Source organism: Leuciscus leuciscus, assembly GCF_965113295.1.
Source record: "Leuciscus leuciscus genome assembly, chromosome: 15".
Taxonomy (NCBI): Eukaryota; Metazoa; Chordata; class Actinopteri; order Cypriniformes; family Leuciscidae; genus Leuciscus; species Leuciscus leuciscus.
In genome coordinates this window covers 14223113-14244349 of record NC_138739.1, presented here as the reverse complement: position 1 = coordinate 14244349, position 21237 = coordinate 14223113, and the positions used below count along the sequence as shown (strand labels likewise).

The following is a 21237-nucleotide window of genomic DNA, read 5'->3' as shown; positions in this document are numbered from 1 at the left end:
AGCGCAGAGTGTTACGTAATATTGTGTGTGTGTGTGTGTGTGTGTGTGTGTCGAAAGAATTTGTCCGCAGCTGCTCAAAAAAAACAAAAAAAAAAACCCGTCAAAAACCCCACTGTCAGTGTTTTGTAAGGAACAGGCAAATATGTAAAATATAGCAGGAGACATTTTAATTGTTTACTAATAAAACAGTTATTTTTTATGTCAGTGTCGGCTAGACAGATGAAGTTGACGACTCGCGATCTTCGCAGCGCCAGAGAGAAATGCACATTTCATACGAATTACATAAGCAGCGCAGTCTGTTTTCTTTCGTTTTGAATTGTTCTGCTTAAAAGTAGACATTTCAAGCTATCTATATGTCTCAGGTCTGTGAGGCAATAGGCTACCTTATAGGCCTACGCTGAGTTTCATTATGAGACGAGCTCCAGGTTCGCCAGCGCCTCCGTATCCTGATTATTTATTTTCTAATAGCCTATATTTAGGCTACTTCTTATTAAATCCAGACAATTTGTTGATGAAACATCGATTAAAATTAAGATACAATTAATACAAAACGAAATTAAATTTAAAGACAGGCTTTGTGCTTTCAGTTTGAGGTCTCTGTGAAAGTTTTAAAACATTCTTTTAGTGCCGCTTTAGAGAAATACATTTCAAAAAAAAAAAAAAGCGACTTAGTCCAGTGCGACTTAGGCTATATATGTTTTTTTCTTCCTCGTGGCGCATTTTGTGACTGATATGCGACTCCGGAGCAATAAAATAAAAGGGACTCCGGAATAAAAGCAGAATCAATAAAGTCAAAAATGTGATGTGCAGTCAGGTTTGAGAGTGTGCGCGTTTTTTGAGGAGTTTTATAGTCTTGATATTGTTTCTTATTCAAAAGTGGTGACGCCCCTATCCACGCTGCACTAGCAATATAAAACACACACACACATGTCTGTTAAATTAAGCAATACTTTAAGGTAGTCTATATTTTTCTGACTAACAAATTACTGACACAGTAAAGGGTAGATTTAAATTAAGAAAAACAAAATTTCAATAAAGAAAAACAAAATTTCAATAAAGAAAAAAACTAAATGTAAAATTTAAATAAAGAAAAAACGAAATTTAAATAAAGAAAAAAAACATTTAAATAAAGAAAAAACAAAATTTAAAATTTAAATAAAGAAAAAACGAAATTTAAATAAAGTAAAACGAAATTTAAATAAAGAAAAACGAAATTTACATAAAGAAAAACGAAATTAAGTTAAATTAAAATCGAGATTAATTTAGATTGATAATAATGGGTAAAAATGCTAATTGCCTATATTTTGTTTCTATTGTTATATTTTCCACAATGTCAAAGCAACGCAGCTTAACCCAAAACACAAGCTCAGGCATGCACTTCTGTCCATACACACTCCGCTGTTCTGCGCTCTAGCCAGAGAACACTCCCGTTGCAGGAACACTTTAGGCCAAGAGGAAGCAAATATATACATACCGGTATACTATGCGTAGGTGGATGTGATCGGGGATTTTGGCTGTGTAACATTTAAAGCCACTTAAATTAACGAAAATGACTCAAATAAAGATTCGTTCATTTTTATGAACGAGATCGAACAAGAGAGTCAGTAAAATTATCCGAACTTCCCATCACTCAGGCTGCGTTCGAAACCGCATACTCAATGAGTAGGTACTTAATTTCAATAAGTACTTACTTAACGAGCGCTAAAAGAGTAGGTACTTTATAGCCAGATCTCGTTGAGTATGAATGCGAACCGGACATCTGCCATGTTGACGTTATCATGTGACCTACGACGCGTTATCACAAGAGCCACAACTTGAAAAATTTGAACGACACGTTTAATTCATCTATCTGTAAATATCTTGATATTGATTAAACTTGCTCATTTTGTGGTCTTTTTGAAGAAACTGCTGCCCATTTATGTTGTGAATACATTTAGGGTTGATTTAAGTTCTTATATTTAACCCTACTAATGTGACCCACCGTTTTATCCTTAACGATATTATTTATTTTTATTACAAAATCCCCAAATTGTCATCTCTTGAATATGTTGTTAATTTCTTTATTTTATATCCAAACATTTTCAGCCACAAGCAAAAGTGGCTAACTGCTTTATGTTTTCCTCTTTTTCTTGATGAATTTAACTCTCGTTTCATCCCTCAGGCCTAGCCTATAAATAACAAAAAATGATTTTTTTAAGTGTATTATAACTAATTATTTAAGAAAATATATATTACGATATTCAACCTTGTAGGTTCTTTTTTCCTGTGTATAAAATCTCATATTATGTATGCAAACCCATGATTGATATATGTGTGTTTGTGTGTGTATATATATATATATATATACACCTCATAACATCAGTAACTCAACAGCCCTACCTAGAACGGTTTTCCTCAGCGTTTGTAATGTCTGCACAAAGGGCAGCTGTGCGAAGATTCGCCTTTGGAGAAAACTGTTGATTTTATACTCGAAAAATGTAAGTATCATTAATGTTAAAAATTAATATCACCCCAGAATGAATTGTATTGCTATCCCACCCCAAAACATACAATAATAACAACGATAAATGCTGACCAATACTTAATTATATTAATTTTTACTGAAAATAATTCAATAAAACAAACAAAATGTAATGTATGTCATATGACATAGCTATGCATGAATACACTCTAGATGTGTATATAGTGAACATATCTACATTTTCATTCAAACAATAAATAAAGCATTCATTAAATATTTATATTTTATTTACTGACAACAATGAGAAATATTAATACATTTGTAAAAGAATGAATCAAAGTCACCATCACACAATAAACAAATGCATATACAAGTCAACACATGAAACAAAGCTTTATTCAAACTACAATCATGTATGTAGACTACAGGTGCTGAACCCCACATCCTTCTGCCATCTCAACACAGCGGTTCCCATTCTGAGGCTTTATTCTGATGAATCAGCTGACCACCAGAGGTGAGCCGTGCCTTCGTGCCTGAGGTTGTTGCGTATAGTGTTGTGCTCCACAATCTGAGGCAATAAGGGCAGGTGGAGTGATGGAGGGTCTTGGAAGGGCAGGTGGAGTGATGGAGGTCTCATCCATGGCACCATCTCCAGGATTCAGCTCTGGGCTCCTCATCCTCAGTGCTCACACCAGCCTGCTGACATTTCAGATCCTACAAAAATGCACAAACATAACACAAAAAACAGTCATTTTAACCGCACAATGTCATTTGATTTCAGTATTATTTAGAAGACAAAAACGTGTTTGTTTTTTTTCACAAATGCCGCCATCATCTTCCCTCGCAGGTCCTGCTCCACCACAAAAGCTTTGTGGCAAATGCACAGAAATCAAGAATCAGAAAAGTGCTGTAATAGCTCTGTTTGAAATTACAATAATTAAAATAAACTACAACTTAATATTTAAATAGTTGTTGTTATTTATTTCTGTAGTATACTCACTCAAAGCCTTTGATGGCAGCATTCTGCTTCATGAGCCACTCTCCTCCACTGCATAAACACACACGTTTTTCATCCGACCCTGTAACATCCAGACAAGTTTCACATTACCTCTGTGATTTATGAGCTCAACACTACATTTACATGTTGAGGTTGTTTTAACTTTTTATCCAACATAAATGTTCCTCAATTTATCAACAGTAATGGACAAATAAAATAGATAACTTATGTTTAGTTACTATATAGATTTGTTCTAGCACACATTCATCACTCAGATGTCTATTTCATGTAGTGATGTGCTCTTCTGCAATACTTACTGAAGATTTTCCTGTCAGATGTAAATAGACCTTTTAAATAAGCGTCTTTAAGATGTATATGGTTTATGTAAATCCACTTTAGAGACGTAACTTACGTGTCCTTACTGGAGCTCCCATGTTAGCTAACGTTATACATAGTAAAACGTGTTTTTACAGCAAAATCACAACTATACTATACTGTGTAACGTCTTTACACCTTCAACAATTCAACAGTTTACTCCACAGTAGTTCAACACATGCAATTTTAACACAAGGAACCGTGTTTACTCACATTTGAAAGCACCCGCGTCGCTGATCTCCGCGATGTTTGATAATGACGTATCCTCTCGCGTGGCCTCCTGGGATAGAAGAGTATCCACGGATCAGCACTCAAAAATCTGTGTGGAAGCAGTAAGCCATCCGGGAACTTCTCGCCTACTCTTTTATGAATACTGATGTTTCGAACGTACTGCTTCCTTCACGTACTGTTTTCGCCTACTATATAGTAGGAAAGTAGGCATATTCGAACGCACTTAAGTCCGAATCTCGCGATAATTAATACGTCACCCAGGTAATTCTCGCCTACTCTTTTGGATTCGTACATACTTTTTCGCTCGCCTACTCTTTTTCCCATACTAAATAGTAGGGAAGTATGCGGTTTCGAACGCAGCCTCAGTCATGAGTCATGACTCGTGAGAGCAGGGGGCGGGGCTGCGCGGGGCGGCGCGGGGCGGCGCAGGGCGGCGCAGCGGCAGCTCAGCAAATCATATAGCCTATTTTGTGAATTGTTCATTCCCGATTGGCACACATTTTGCCGCCCTTACAAAAGTTCCGCTCTAGGCAATTGCCTAGTTCGCCTATATGGACGCGCCGGCCCTGGGTAGAGGTCGACCGATAGTGGATTTTACCGATATTTAGGTTTGATCGTACTTGACGATAACAGATTATTCAACTGCTATTTTTTTTAAATGGATACTGGGATTAAAAACAAACATGACACTCCGGGGCAGTTTCCCGGACCGAGATTAAGCCTAATCCTAGACTAAAATTGCCCTTTAAACCAGATTAACAGAAATCTGCTTTCTCAGTCAAGGCTTTAAATAGTCCTAGATTTAGTTTAGTCCAGAGTTTAATAAACTGATTTCCTGGAGGAAGACTAGAGTTACTCCAGGACTAAATCGAGGCTTAAATTAAACCTACCAGGAGCCAGGTTTAACTTCAGATTAACATTGTGTTTCAAAGTGGACACGTGTATTACTTGGATACACACACACACACACACACACACACACACACACACACACACACACACACACACACACACACACACACACACACACACACACACACACACACACACACACACACACACACACACACACACAATTTAATGTATGTGTGTGTGTATATATATATATGAAGAGTTCAGATGCAAAAGCCTCTAAGTGCCATCTGAAATTTTCTTTTAGAATGATCATTTTTATCAAGCTTGTATATTTAATTTCAGTAATTTCACTTAAATTACATTTAATAGGTCATTTTCACTGCCATTTAGGTGAAATTACTGAAATTAAATATACAAGCTTGATAAAAATGATCATTCTAGAAGAAAATTTCAGATGGCACTTAGAGGCTTTTGCATTTGAACTCTTCATATATATATATATATATATATATATATATATATATATATATATATATATATATACTACCATTCAAAAGTTTGGGGTCAGTAAGAATTTTAATGTTTTTAAAAGAAGTCTCTTCTGCTCACCAAGGCTGCATTTATTTGATAAAAAAAAAAGTAATAAAGTAATATTGTGAAATATCCATATTTCTATGTGAATAAATGTAATTTATTCCTGTGATCAAAGCTGAATTTTCAGCATCATTACTCCAGTATTCAGTGTCACATGATCCTTCACAAATCACTCTAATATGATGATTTGATGCTCAAGAAACATTCATTATTATTATCAATGTTGAAAACAGTTGTGTACACATTTTTTTCAAAATTCTTTGATGAATAGAAAGTTCAAAAGAACAGTATTTATCTAAAATCTAAAGCTTTTGTAACATTAAACACTACCGTTCAAAAGTTTGGGGTCAGTAAGAATTTTTATTTTATTTTTGGGGGAAAGAAATACAAATAAATCAATACTTTTATTCATCAAGGATGAGTTAAACTGATCAAAAGTTACAGTAAAGACATTTATAATGTTAGAAAATATTCTATTTTAAATAAATGCTGTTCTTTTGAACTTTCTATTCATTTTTTTTTATAATTTTGAAAATTTGTACACAACTGTTTTCAACATTGATAATAATAATGAATGTTTCTTGAGCATCAAATCATCATATTAGAATGATTTCTGAAGGATCATGTGACACTGAAGACTGGAGTAATGATGCTGAAAATTCAGCTTTGATCACAGGAATAAATTACAGTTTAAATATATATTAAAATAGAAAACAGTCATTTTAAATTGTCATAATATTTCACAATATTACAGTTTTTTTTTTATTGTTTTTTATCAAATAAATGCAGCCTTGGTGAGCAGAAGATACTTCTTTTAAAAACATTAACAATCTTACTGACCCCAAACTTTTGAAAACTAGCCGCGTTCGTCAAGCGCATCATCTTACCCTTCACAGTGCGCTGTCATTTCTCCCTAAACCTAAACTTACCGTCAGAATCAGCACTGAGCACATTCTCCTGAGTCGGAATGGCAAGTCCAAACTTTGCGTAGACCTACTTGGCATTGAGAAAAGGCTAACGTCTACGCTTGTCTTCTTGTGACAAACATGCCGAGAAGCAAGACCAAGATCTGCTGTATGTCATCCATTGTAGTTTACTATGTTCTTCTTCGCGCGAAAATTACGTCGATCGAAACACCACGCCTATCAAGTAATGGTACTGTTGTCAGTGGAAACGCTATCGAGATCATGGTTAAACCGACCCGTACCGTACTGTACTGGACCGTACTGCTCAGTGGAAACGAGCCATTACACTATCACACTAAACTGCATTTGAGTGTGTTGAATGTTGTAAGTTAGTTTGTTGGCTGTATGAGAATAGCAGTAAGCTAGATCAACATTAAAATAACATGAGATCGTATTCTAACATTTAATCACATTGAACTAAATAACATTGTTTAGTATATAGCCTAAGCTATTCAATTAAAGCCCATGTTGCAGGTTTTTTTCTAACGTGAATACATCTATAAGCTAACACTGTTCTCTTGCCCTGTTCTCCTCACACCACAACTCACCGTTGTTCTGTCTAACCCTGGCCTGTCCTGCTCACTTGGCTTCATATCAGGCTCATGATCATATGATATCATCATATATATCAATTATATGAATTATATATATCATACGAGTAAACATTTAGGCTACAATTCCCCCAGCTTTCCGAGCTGTCATTGCGATCCATTGCTTTCCTATTGTTTACTTTGACCTCATGTTATGTCACTTCTGGTTCGGCGGTTTTCAAATGCGGAAGTAAAATTGTACTCACAAAAACGACTCCAGAAGCCTAAATTGCATTTTATAAGTATATGTTTATATTTAAATCTAGTTCCTACAATATTTTTCTATACATTGGCTTACTGGGTACTCTAACCTGCAACATGCCCTTTAATTTATTTTGAATATTTCCAGGCTTCAGTCAGCGCTGCTGTGGCAGCTGAAGCAGCAAGAGAGGGTCAGGAAGAGATGTAGAGAGTGTAGAGAGAGATGTAGGAGAGGAGGAGGAGGAGGACTGCAGCCAACATGCTGGTGTGGGAGAGCCAGCTAGGGCTGAAGCAACAGGTGAGATTAACAGCAAACACAGAGACCTCTAGAAGCAGGGCAGGTCAGAAAAGTAGATTTTGATTTCATTTTTTTTCTTTGATTGCTCTGTTTTTTAGGAATGTTTTGTCGACTATGCACACCCAGATATACAGTGATATATTTAACCCTTTTGTTGTGACTGCGTAAGCCGGTGAGTTGCGAGGCCCATTTTCCCCCGTCTCTCACAGGTTGTTCTGCCCTGGACGTGCCATCAGTGGAGGAGGAAACAGAGGAAAGGAAGCGCGAGAGAGACAGAGCATGTGTTGGCCACTTTGTGGAAAGCTGTTGAAATTGTGTTTTCATAGCTTTTGATTTTGAATTCTGTGAAGTTAGAGTCATTGATAATGTTTTTTTTTTTCTCTCCCTCATTTTCAGATTTAACCTAAGAACAAACTGCCTGAGTCATGAACACTATTGGAATTTATTTTTGATATATTAAAAGTTAGTTAAGGAGAAGGTCTTGTATTTTCTTTTGCTTTATTTGGTCCGGTATGATATTTAGTTTCTGTAGTGTTTTTTTTTTATTTTGGCCTGGCCTAGCCCTGAAATTACTTTTTACTTCTTTTTTATTGTTTTGAACTGGTCACAGTAAGTATTAGGTAGTGTTCTGGTAAAGAAACTGAATAATCAAATGTAAAATAAATTTAACTGCATACTCTTTGCTGTATAAATTAAATATAGATCAATCCTCGTTTACAAAAAGCTATAAAAGTTATTTAGTCAAGAGCAGTAGGCTAAGTGATTTTTTTTATTTGTCTTTGGTTGTTTGATTAACATTAATGACCGACAGCAGCAGGTTTATAAGGTTGCTGTCAGTTTAAGACCTAATCCAATATCCTCCTGAGACCCATAACAAAAAACAGTTTTGTGAATGTCATATATACATATATATTATTTGGAGTAGAAACACATGGCGGGATTTTTTTATTTTTATTTTTTTTTATTAAAATTGTATCTCCTGTAGTGACCAGGACTCCATAAATTAGAAAATGAAAACAAAACCAAAACATTTTTTTTTTCTTTAAGAGTAATATGTGACTCCTTTTGCATCTTTTTGGTCTCCGAATTCAACAATATTGCTTCAGAAGACAACGGATTAAACCACTACTGAAGTACAGCCTTGAAGTAGCCAGACCCCTGCAACAATGAAAAAAATATTGGTTGAATAATCGGTTATCGGCATGTACCGCCAAACCTAGATATATCCACTAATAAGTTCACTATCGGTCGACCTCTAATAAATACCTTTAATGGATGCTAAAAAAAGATAACTTACCCTAGTTGAAATAAAGGATGGATAGAAAAAAAAAAAATCACAGTGGAGGATGATGCAAAAAAAAAAAAAAAGGAAATAATAAAAGAAATATACAGTATTACATTTCAGCAGTACAATCCAAATGTGTAATGATGCAAATTAATCTAATATGAATATCTAGAATAAATATAAAGTGAAACTAAGAATGTGCAAAAGATATCTTACAAGAAAAAAAATAACAACATTTTCAGCAAAGGAAGACAATTGTAAAATCTGAAATTGTGGTACAGGATCATATGGATTTGTATTTATTTATTGACTAGACAGCAAAATATTATGGTAACATGAGAAAATGCATGAATTATGTCCATGTTTCTCATCTTTGCAGATCTTTTTCAATCAGTCACAAAATGTTAAACTGGTAAAGGCAGGTAAATAACATTACATTAACATGGACAGCTAGGTGCAAATAAGGGAAACATCTCAAGACATTGCTGATGATTTAGCTATAAAGAATTAAAGCCCAAATACTAAAGGGTCTCCCAAAATATACTTACATGGATAAAGACACTTAACGGTTGAAAGAGCTCTTAAAAGAGCTTTTGGGGTTTATTTAGCAGCTGTTGACACAAAAGTAAAATGGAGAAAAAGAAGAAACATGACTGAACAGGTATTGCATTATGTCTGTACAAATTAAAATTCATTTTTCATCAATGATAATCATCCTCGTTTACAAAAAGCTATAGCCTAAAAGTTATTTAGTCAAGAGCAGTAGGCTAAGTGATTTTTTTATTTGTCTTTGGTTGTTTGATTAACATTAATGACCGACAGCAGCAGGTTTAAAAGGTTGCTGTCAGTTTAAGACCTAATCCAATACCAATTTTTTTTTTTTTTTTTTCTTAACTCCAAACATTTGGTATCTCTGAAAATCAAAAAACAAATGTCCTCTACAAAGGAAACCTCCATTGCTGGGTCTCAGGAGGATATAATGATAACATGGGCACAGATTTATGTTTCTGCCCACACGCGCCGAGACCCGCTGTGATATCCACCGGTTAAAATAAATGGAGAATATCTCGTATTTTTCCGTGAGTGTTCGGCCATTTCCGTGGGTGCTTGAGGCGAGCGCTCATTCACGCGCAAGTGGGCGCGCTTCAGGAGTATGTAACAAATTCAGTTTCCTTTCGCATCTGTGAGGATTTGACTAGTTTTTTAAATATTTTATGGTTGTTATCCAGGGACGTGGGAACTATATTGTGAGAGGGGGGGCGGGATTCTTGAGGGGGGGGGGGGGGGGGGGGGGGGGGGGTGTTAGTGTAGGCCTAGTAGCCTGTGTTATGTATCCTGATTGACTTTATGATTAGTTAAACCTGTTTTGCACATGCATCCCCACAGAGTTAACCATTTCAGACAGTAGGCTACCGGACAGCCTCTGTCTCGTTCACTTCAAGTCTGTGGGCGTTACGCACAGCTCAGTGTGGCCGCTCCAATTTACCTTCAATGAAATCTATGTCAAAACGCGTCAAAAGAGGCAATGCATTTACGCAGAGCAGGGTCATAAACGCGCAGAAAACGTGGCCATGTGTGTCTGGAGTTCAGCGAGCTCCACGGACCACTCCTTCAGTCTATCCACGGAGCGCTCTAAAGTCAACAGCGCTGAATGAATGATGATCTGCTTTTATGTCATTTTTCCTTTTTTATTCAGAATATTCACAAATGTGTTAGCTATGGCATGAAATATCTGATATTCCGATTGTCAAATATATGCAAGTGGAAGTGTATTGTTGTTTAAACACCTTTATAACGATCGCGTTAGTTGAGCTGTATGCGCGATGGGCGCCGCCGTGTTAATTTGTGCCGCAGACGCAGTTCAGAGAATCGGATCTGTTGGATTTACAACACGTGTAAATTTCACATTCATCCACTTCTCCCAAAATACATAAAAGTAAGTGGCTGGTGAACTGGGAGAAGAATAGGTCGAATTATAATGGAAAGGATTATTATTACCTCCGAAAACAATACATTTAGAATTTGTAAAATACACACTGATGTCTATAGACATCAGTGTGTATTTTACAAATTCTAAATGTATTGTTTTTTTAGTAGCCTACTTAGGCTATGTGAATTTATATGTCTGAAACCTAAAATAAACAGTATGTGGTTGAAAACACTGAAAAGTTGTGATATATGACAGCTCTGAGCGCGCCTGTCTCTTTAGCAGTTGATCATGTGATGCACTGACCGTTCTGATCACACCGGTGTGAAACGCTCCAGGGACCAGCCTAGACTGATCACAACGGTGTGACCGTACGTGCGAAAGGCTTAAAAACAAGAAATTTTATGACACAAAATGTTGAAATGTAGGCTTAAATCAAACACATTTAATTCAGATTCTGTATATATAAAATGGAAACCAAAAACAACGAAGAAAACAGCTGGCTGACCCCTAGAGGGGTGGGGAAAAGGGGTGGTGGTGGGAGGGGGGGCGGCCGACCCCCCCGCCCCCCCCCGCCCCCCCTGTTCCAACAACCGCCCCCCCTGTTCCAACGTCTATGTTGTTATCAATATTAAGTAGGGCCAAACGTTAACATGAGAGACACTAAAGAGTTTCTTTCATTCTGATTAGCTCCTTTAGCGCAAGTGACGTCACAGATTTAATGGTAACAGGTTTTTTGGCCTTGTTAGTAATAATTTAATTCGATTGTAGAATTGACTATTCATTTTTAAAATGTCATTGATATTTGTATTTATAATTTGTAAAGTAATTTAAACAAATTCAATAAATAAAGTACTTACCTCAGAAAACTCAAAGTCCGTGTAATCAGTCCTGTCAGCAGGGAGTCGGCAGTTGGGATGTGGGTACGCGCTTGGCACAGACTTCAGCTTTTATACCCGCTGCCAAGTTCTTTCGCGGGCTTGGCACGCGAGTAATAATTTAAGTCTGGCAGCAAAGTTTATATATTTTTATATTTATTATATATATATATATATATATATATATATATATATATATATATATATATATATATATATAATGTATGTGTGTCATCATTATTCATCTTGGCATAAAATGAATATTAATACAATAAAACTGCCATGATGGGTTAGAGGAGCTGAAGGAGAAACTGTAATTTTGACATGTTTTACTTCTGACTGTTATAGTCCACCTCTATTTTCTTTACTTGTAGGCCTATTGAAAAATCTTGACAACAATTTGCTCTGCGGTGTCCCAGGCCTGTTAAAATGTTTGTGTTAAAGGGCCTATATTTCAGTAGCCTACTGGCAGCGGTTTCACGATTCACTAGAAGACAATTGCAATTTACTGCTATGGCACAACCTTAAAGCATAATTAAAGCAAATTGAGTTTACTTAATTCATGCCGCAATGCACTATGGGTGCCATGGGTGAGCATCCTGAAAATAGGGATAATTTTATATTAACGATTTATTAATAATTTGACATTTTATAAATGTAAAGAATTGTACAATAAACATTGAGGAAATACATGTAAATCTCGTTTAATTATTTAATGATTAACTCATTCAAGTCAGTGAGTCAAGGTGGATATGTCAAATTTTAAGACTATCAGTTTTTGAACTGAAAAGGTTCTGTTAGTGGTGTCAAATTGTGGAATACACTAAATAATGAGTTAAAGCAATGTGCAAACATATTACATTTTAAAAAGATGTGTAAAGAAATTAAATTCCAGAGGTAGGCCTATAATAGTGTTAACAATAACTTGAGCTTATATGGAATAACTTGTAGTGTATAAATATTGCTGTGTATGTGTAATATATGTATGTGAATAGAACTTTTGAATACATATTTTCATAGATTATAGATTTATTATCTCTATAGGTCTTTTATTTTGTAGCCATTGCCTTAAATATAGTAGTAGAGGGGTATAAAGGGGAGTACATACGTTTTACTTAACTCAACCTGAAGCCACCTACATCTGAAATGGGAACACAATGCGTTGAGCCAGTGCCATAGTACATAACTCTGCTGAGAAACAACCACCATTGTCAGCTCTACACAGGGTCGACATTGGATGCGTTCCATTCAGTTGCCGAGCACCTTACCAATTCACACACCAACAGCTTTCAGCTTGGGATCAGCTCCTGATGACTCTGATGAAGCGGTGTCTTAAAGGGTTAGTTCCCCCAAAAATGAAAATTCGGTCAGTAATTACTCACCCTCATGTTGTTCCAACCCCGTAAGACCTTTGTTTATTTTCGGAACACAAATTAAGATATTTTTGATTAAACTGAGAGATGTCTCACTCCTCCATTTTTTTTTCCTCAATTTGTGTTCCGAAGATGAACGAAGGTCTTACGGGGTTGGAACAACATGAGGGTGAGTAATTACTGACAGAATTTTCATTTTTGGGTGAACTAACCCTTTAATTTATTGCAGGGTGATCTTGCTGAAAGGTTTGGTGTTTCTCAGTCCATTGTAAGCAAGGTGATTTCGCGTTTGCTTGACATCATGGAGAAGTGTTTCAGAGAGCAGTTTCCAAACACAACATGTAGAGCACAATATATCAAAATATCGCAAATGTATATATCGCAATATGCATAATTTTTTTTAGCTTTAATAAGCTTTAATCAGTTTATATAATTCATACAGTGAAAAACTAAGCAGTGTTTTACTTTTACATTTGATTATTCAGTTTCTGTTGTTAAATAGACCTAATGTAGGATAACCTGAACCCTGTGGTTTACACTGATGTTAAAATAACACTTCTTATATACAGTAAAACACTGATGTTCACTTTCACAAGTTGAAGGGATGTTTTCTTGTTACAAAAAGAATGTGAAACACATATGTAGGTTATATAATTTTAAATCTAATTTAAGTTAATTTTATATACTTTAAGCATTATCGTATCGCATATCAAATATCGCATTGTTTAATGAGTTATTATCGCATATCGCATTTTTCTTCAATATCGTGCACTTAATAACTTCTTCCAAGCAATGAAGTAATGGCAGACAGAGGCTTCACCATTACCGATCTCCTCTATGAAAGGAAGGTGAAACTTGTCCTTCTTGTGAATCTTGTAAAACAGATTTTACCTGTTATGAATAGTTATTTTTATAAACCTTTACAATGTGGCCAGATTTTACCTGTTGTGAATAGTTGTTTTTATAAACCTTTACAGTGTGAGCAGATTTTACCTGTTATGAATAGTTATTTTTATAAACCTTTACAATGTGACCAGATTTTACCTGTTATGAATAGTTATTTTTATAAACCTTTACAATGTGACCAGATTTTACCTGTTATGAATAGTTATTTTTATAAACCTTTACAATGTGACCAGATTTTACCTGTCAGTCATTTATTATTAAACCATATAATGTGAGCTCTGTAGATTCCCCTTAAAACTTAAATGATTCTTCTAGTTAGAAGGAATAAGTCACGTCAAGTTTGCAAATGAATACCATCTTGGTTTATTACTTATGAAATTTAAATGGTGAAATGTATCTACATGAAGGTCAGCAGAAGGTGTCTCTAGCTTCCTGAAAACATCAAACACTTCTTACAGCTGATTTTATACAACTTAATCATTCATATTTAACCAATTACCTAATCTCCTATCCTTAACCCTAAATATTCTCATTCCTTCTTATTTACAAATAATTTTTCATTGCTGCTCCATCAACTCCTTCTGACAGGACGTAGTTAAATATTCCCATAGGTTAACGTTACCTCTGGCCACGTTAAAGGGGTCATATAATGGTACATGCACTTTTACAAGTTGATTGCACTGAAATGTCTGTTGGCAGTGCCTGTACACAACCATCCTATCATGATTAAAATCCATCCAGTGGTTTTGTTTTAATCTCCTTATATGTTTGACCATCTATGAAATCAAGCCGTTCGATATTGTGACGTCATAAGATCGTACGCCCCTCCCGCGATTGTGATTGACAGCCGTGCTTCAACACAAGACCCGCCCTGAGCAAGCTGTGACAGCCGTCGTCATAGTAGTCCGCCATTGTTGATATGCTGGAGTAGAATGGCGTATAAGGAATAAGGAACACAGCAGTCATTTGGATGTTCCTAAATCTGAGCCGTTATAGATGCAGTGGCTGAGTTTTGTTTTTGAAGCTATATGCCCAAAGGATTGACGCGGGGATTCCCTCACGGGGATTCCCCACGATTGTCCATGCTTTCATGTTTACGCGAATCATTTCACACCAGACAGCTTTACAAACGAGAAAAAACGGATCGGTACCAACGTGTTATTGCTGAACCTCCAGAAGATGTGAGTGTAATGTTTTATTAACCTTTATATTAGTATTTATTAATCTTTGCGAAATTTGCAAACCTTGCTGCGGGCTTCACAATGAATGCATCTAAGGTTTACACTCAGGGTACATTACAGCATGTTTTCTATGTACGACGTTCTCAATATAATTCATAATCCCACGTTTATAATGAACAACGCGTGGTTATTGTGTTACAAACGGTGTACGCACAGAACAGAGGGGCGGGGTGAGCAAAGCTCATTATCATTTAAAGACACATGCACTGAAACGGCGTGCTGAAAACAGAGCTGTTTTTGACCAGGTAAAATGAGTGTTTTCTTACAATACTAATGAGAATTTTTAATTAAAGTATATTACAAACTTTTAATTTAGACCCTAAAGAATCATATTAGCTTGTACAAAAATGGCATTATATGACCCCTTTAACAATGACGATGGATGAGACAATGTGAGACCAACTGATCGTCGTACGAAGTTTTCTCCGTGCTCCCAATTTAAAACATTTACGGTATTAACGTTATTTGTCATTTTGATAAAGTTTTGGCTAACTATAAACAATCTTCTAACTACTGAAATAGCTACCGGATGTGCCGTGTCAGTTTAGCGGAAGTCGGATGACAAAATGCGGAAGCGCGAAGTATTAAAAGTGGGCGGGGCGGAATAAGGTGAATAAGACAGAGCCAGAGCCATAGAGAGAAAGAGTTGCGACACTCTTTGATGTCGCCGCTATGGCTGTCACGTGGTTCATGTAAGCCCCAATAGTTCCAAAACGTACGCTGGCTGTCATGTTCTTCTATGGGGCAGACAGCAGCGATTGCATTATTGAACGGTAAATATAAAATAAAACACACACCCAAGTACTTTTTCAGCTGTTATTGCATTATTGCATCTTGTTAATGTCAGTTTTGCATTTGGAGATACGTTTTAGGCTATATTTTTGGAGGGAAAAGCTTAGTGTTCATGTTCGCATGGGTAGTAGCACTGGCTTTAGCGGCTCTAACTTAACTTTTCCATATCATTCATCTGATGATGGACGTCTCATGATATTTATTTTAGCACAACTGGGCTGTATTAGGCTATTGATTCCCGTGATTTTGCTTATAAATTTTGATTCAGCCATTAGCCTACCTTCGTGATCACGCAAAGAGGTCTGCCGTGGCGGTCCGTTCAGAATTCGCTTAGAAGCTAGCTCACTTCTTCTGATGAAAGTGGCCACCCCCAGGACCACAACGTGAAACATGATCATGTTAAGACTAAGAATATTATTTTAAGATTAAGCCATACACATTATCAAAACTATAACAGATTAAAAACGAATTTAAGCATGGCTGATACAAATGAAGGTTTTCAAATAAAATATTTTTTATTAAACAATGACAGACAACAAAAATGTGTGCTTGTGTGTGTGAACAAGAAAAACAAAAACCAGGGGCAGGTGATCCATGAAACAGACAGGACTGGTGATGGCCATAACAATCCTAAAGGTCCAGCATTGTTCTCACAAGCCGCTTCACTCAAGACAATAAAACATAATGAAAAGTTAGTATATCCCAAAAAATTAAATTAAATAAAAGTTGCTATAAAGGTGGCAGCGATTCATTACCGAACTCTTAGCTGACGAAGTCGCGCTAGCTAACTAGATAGCAGTAGCAGGCAGTGCTTGAAAATTGGTTGAAACAACCAACATAAAATATAAATAATTACGCTGTGCATGTACAAATGAAGACCAGTATAAGCATCGCAAAGGGCCTCTGAGACAGTTGACAATTCAAAAGAGGTCGATATTTCAGCAACTTAACTCTGGAACAACTCGACGCGCAGCAGTGTAAGTGAATGGTGTCCAACGCCCAAATGGCAGTCAGTGTTTGGAACTATTCCGATCTTCAAATCCCGGAAGTAGGCGGTTAAAAGCGCCGCCATTATTTACAACGGAGGTCTATGGGAGTGTCGCAACTCTTTCTCTCTATGGCTCTGGAATAAGAGAATTCCGTTTTCATGTGTAAATTCCGTGATTCCGTCCGCGTTTTCCGCATCACGGAAATCATAGGGCCCTATTCCTTGAATGTTAACGGAGCAAGGGATTTTAAGAAGAGAGCTCAAGTATTTGAATGAATGAAATATAAGAAAATTGATGTGTTGTTCGTACAAGAGACCCATAGTGATGTATCAAACGCTGTAGAATGGGTTAAAGAATTTGATGGATTAGCGATTTTAAGCCATTTTACTTCATTGAGTGGTGGAGTTGCTGTGTTATTTTCTAAAAACTTTACTCCATATTCCTATAATGTAGAGGAAACAATTAAAGGAAGGTTGCTGAAGATCAAAGCTGTATTTGAAAATAGTTATTTTGTTTTTGTCTGTGTATATGCTCCAACTATAGCTTTGGAAAGAATTGTTTTTTTGAACACTTTGGATGATGTTTTAAATGATTGTAACAATGATGATTTGTTAATGTTAGGAGGGGATTTTAATTGCACTGAAAATGTCATAGATCGAAATCATGTTGAACCACATATGCAGTCAAGAAAGAGGCTAATTCAAATGAAAAAGACTCATAGCTTAATCAGGCCCGGCTCCAGATATGAGATGAAAGGTGGGCCAAGTGATGTTCCAGGTGGGCCGGGTGTTTTTTATTTATATATATATATATTGCAACTATTTAGTAACTCTATAGAGATAAAAATGTTTAACAGGTTTATTTTTACATTCTCTCTTTTTGCATTTGTAATATTATTATTATTTTTTACCCCTTAACAGATCCTGTATCAATTAAGTAACTTTAGATTTGATCAAAAGGGACAGGTCTTTTAAAATAACTATTTACATCACTATACCATTTACAACATCAGCTTTTTGCTCATTTTAGAAAACTGTTGCGAGTTTACATCTCGCAATTCTGACTTTATTTCTCAGAATTGCGTCTTATAAAGTCAGAATTGTGAGATATAAAGTCAGAATTGCGTGTTATAAAGTCAGAATTGCGAGATATAAAGTCAGAATTGCGTGAAATAAAGTGGCAATTGCGTGTTATAAAGTCAGAATTGCGAGATATAAAGTCAGAATTGCGTGAAAAATAAAGTCGCAATTGCGTGTTATAAAGTCAGAATGGCGAGATATAAAGTCAGAATTGGGACTTTTTTTCTCGCTATTGCGACTTTATATCACGCAATTCTGACTTTATAACACGCAATTGCGACTTTATATCTCGCAGTTCTGACATCTTTTCTCAGAATTGTGAGATAGCCTATAAACTCACAATTGTGAGATATAAAGTCCAATTCTAAGGGGGAAAAAGACTTTCTTTTTTTTTTTTTTTACCTCAGAATAGTTTATATCTCACAATTCTGACTTTATAACACGCAATTCTGACTTTATATCTCCCAATTGCGTGTTATAAAGTCAGAATTGCGAGATATAAAGTCAGAATTGCGTGATATAAAGTCGCAATTGCGAGAAAAAAAGTCAGAATTCTGACTTTATAAGACGCAATTCTGACTTATACCACGCAATTGCGACTTTATTTCACGCAATTCTGACTTATAACACGCAATTGCGACTTTATTTGACGCAAATCTGACTTTATATCTCGCAAATCTGACTTTATAACACGCAATTCTGACTTTATATCTCACAATTCTGACTTTATAAGACGCAATTCTGACTTTATATCTCGCAATTCTGAGAAATAAAGTCAGAATTGCGAGATGTAAACTCGCAATTGTGAGATAAAAAGTCGCAATTATCTTTTAAAATGTTTTATTCTGTGGCGGAAACAAGCTTCCATAGATTAACGTTGGATGATTTGAACTTGAATAACGCGTTGTGTACTGACGTCTTTCCACGGTTAAAACAACATTCCCTCTGATGTTCATTTATGTTTATTTGATGCTATAAATTAACTAGAAGGAAGTGATGATCGGTTCACCAGCAGCTTTAACTGAGACTCTATAGCGATCTGTCAGACACATTAAAGAGCCACAAAACGGTATTTATTTTTTAAATTGCGTTAAAAAATGACCAAATTTGAAAGTTGAGACTTTGTTTCATATTACAGTAAAAGTAACCTGGCCTGTCCTGTCTGTTAGCGCGTTGTCAGTGTCCTCTCTGCTCCGCGATGTATGTTTCACTGCATAAGAACATGGTGTGTGGCGTGAGAGCAGCGATTGAATATTGAACAATTTTGTGATTGGCTGTTATGTGGTGTGGGGCCAAGGTGGGCCAAGCTTCTGATTGGGTGGGCCAGGCCCACCCTGGCCCCCCGTGGAGCCGGGCCTGATATATGGAGAAATTTCCATGGTACACAGAGACAGTACACTTGGGCTCACGCTCATGATAATCAGCTATCGCTGGCAAGGCTTGATAGATTCTATGGTTTTAAGCATCAATTAAGTATGTTTAGAGAATGTTCAATTAGTCCGGTTTGTCTTTCTGATCACAGCTTGATAAAATGTGTTGTAGGAAAAAGTTTTGTGAAATCAAAAAGTGCTTTTTGGCATTTTAACAATCATTTATTATGTGACACTCTTTTTAGAGAAGTTTTTAAAGAGTTTTGGACAAATGCTAAATCTATGAAAGCTTCTTTCTTAACTTTGCAGCAGTGGTGGGATTTTGTGAAGATACAAATTAAACAGTTGTGTCAACAATACACTCACAACGCCACAAGAGACATAAATAGCTCAATGAGTGTGTTAGAAGAAGAGTTGATGAAGCTACAGGAGCTTGCAGAGTCCACAAAAGATGCCACATATATAGAACACATTAAAAAGAAAAATAATTTGTTAGCCGATATGCTAGGTTGTACAACAAAAGGTGCTATCATTAGATCACGTTTCCAAAGTGCAGAATTAATGGATGCTCCTTCAAAATTCTTTTTTAGTTTAGAAAAAAAGAATGGTCAGAAAAAGTTTATTCATGCCTTGCGGTCAGAAAAAAGGATTTTTATTGACAAATCCCTCAGATATTAGAAAAAGAGCTGTACATTTTTATAAAGATTTGTACAAAAGTGAAATTTCAGAAGAACAAGACGGTAATTTGGATTTTTTTGAAAATTTACCACAGATAACTAAAAATGCAAATGAGGAAATTAGTAAAACTTTGAGTTTAGTTGAGCTTGAAAATGCCCTTAAAAAAATGGCAAATGGAAAGGCACCAGGTATTGATGGCATTACAACTGAATTTTATCAATCTTTTTGGGTAGAAATAGGTCCAGAATTGGTAACAGTTTTTAATGAGAGTTTGGTAAATGGACAACTGCCACAAAGCTGCCGGAGGGCAATTATTACTTTATTGCCGAAAAAAGGAGATTTAAATGACATCAAAAATTGGAGACCAGTAAGTTTATTATGTAATGACTATAAAATATTGTCTAAAGCTTTAGCTATCAGATTGGGTGAAGTCATTGGATCTATTGTTCATCCAGATCAGTCATATTGCGTCCCAGGAAGAAGAATCTTTGATAATGTTTCTTTTATTAGACACATTGTAGACTGTGGAAACATTTTTGACATAGACTTTGGTATGATATCAATTGATCAAGAGAAGGCTTTCGACAGAGTCGAGCATATATATTTATGGAACGTTTTAAAAGCCTTTGGTTTTAGTTCAGATTTTATTGCAATGATTAAAATGATGTATTGTGGCGTTGAGAGTATATTAAAGATTAATGGTGACTTATGCTCTCCGTTTAAGGTGTACAAGGGTGTCAGACAAGGCTGTGCGCTGTCAGGCATGTTATACACCTTAGCCATAGAACCCCTGTTAAATAAACTAAGAACTGATGTGTGTGGTTTGTGCATCCCAAATTGTGTTCATGTTTTTAAGTTATCAGCATACGCTGATGACGTCGTTGTCATAATCAGTGAACCCAATGATGTCAATGTGATGTTGAAGGTTTTGGATGATTTTAAGACTATTTCTTCTGCAAAGGTTAACTGGAAAAAAAGTGAAGCCATATTAGTTGGAAAATGGCCAAAAGGTGAACCAAGGGTTCCTGATGGTCTAAAATGGACAAGAGATGGTTTTAAATATCTAGGAGTCTTTTAAGAAAATTAAAATGTTGTAAAAAAGAATTTTGAAGGCACTACTGAAAAGGTCAAAGGGCGACTGGATAAGTGGAG

The 21237-nt window shown here is 36.0% G+C and overlaps 1 protein-coding gene and 1 long non-coding RNA gene across 2 annotated transcripts in view; both read right to left on the bottom strand.

Moving 5' to 3' along the window:
• LOC309476243 (SLAM family member 5-like) overlaps window positions 1-21237 on the bottom strand; it is a gene marked incomplete at its 3' end in the record, with an annotated part of 70953 nt that overhangs the window by 29359 nt on the left and 20357 nt on the right. The window lies entirely within an intron of this gene.
• On the bottom strand, window positions 2838-4426 carry LOC309476408. The gene is made up of 2 exons (XR_014198116.1): window positions 4047-4426; window positions 2838-3175 (listed from the first exon to the last, which is right to left on the bottom strand). It is a non-coding gene; the product is annotated as an uncharacterized lncRNA (long non-coding RNA).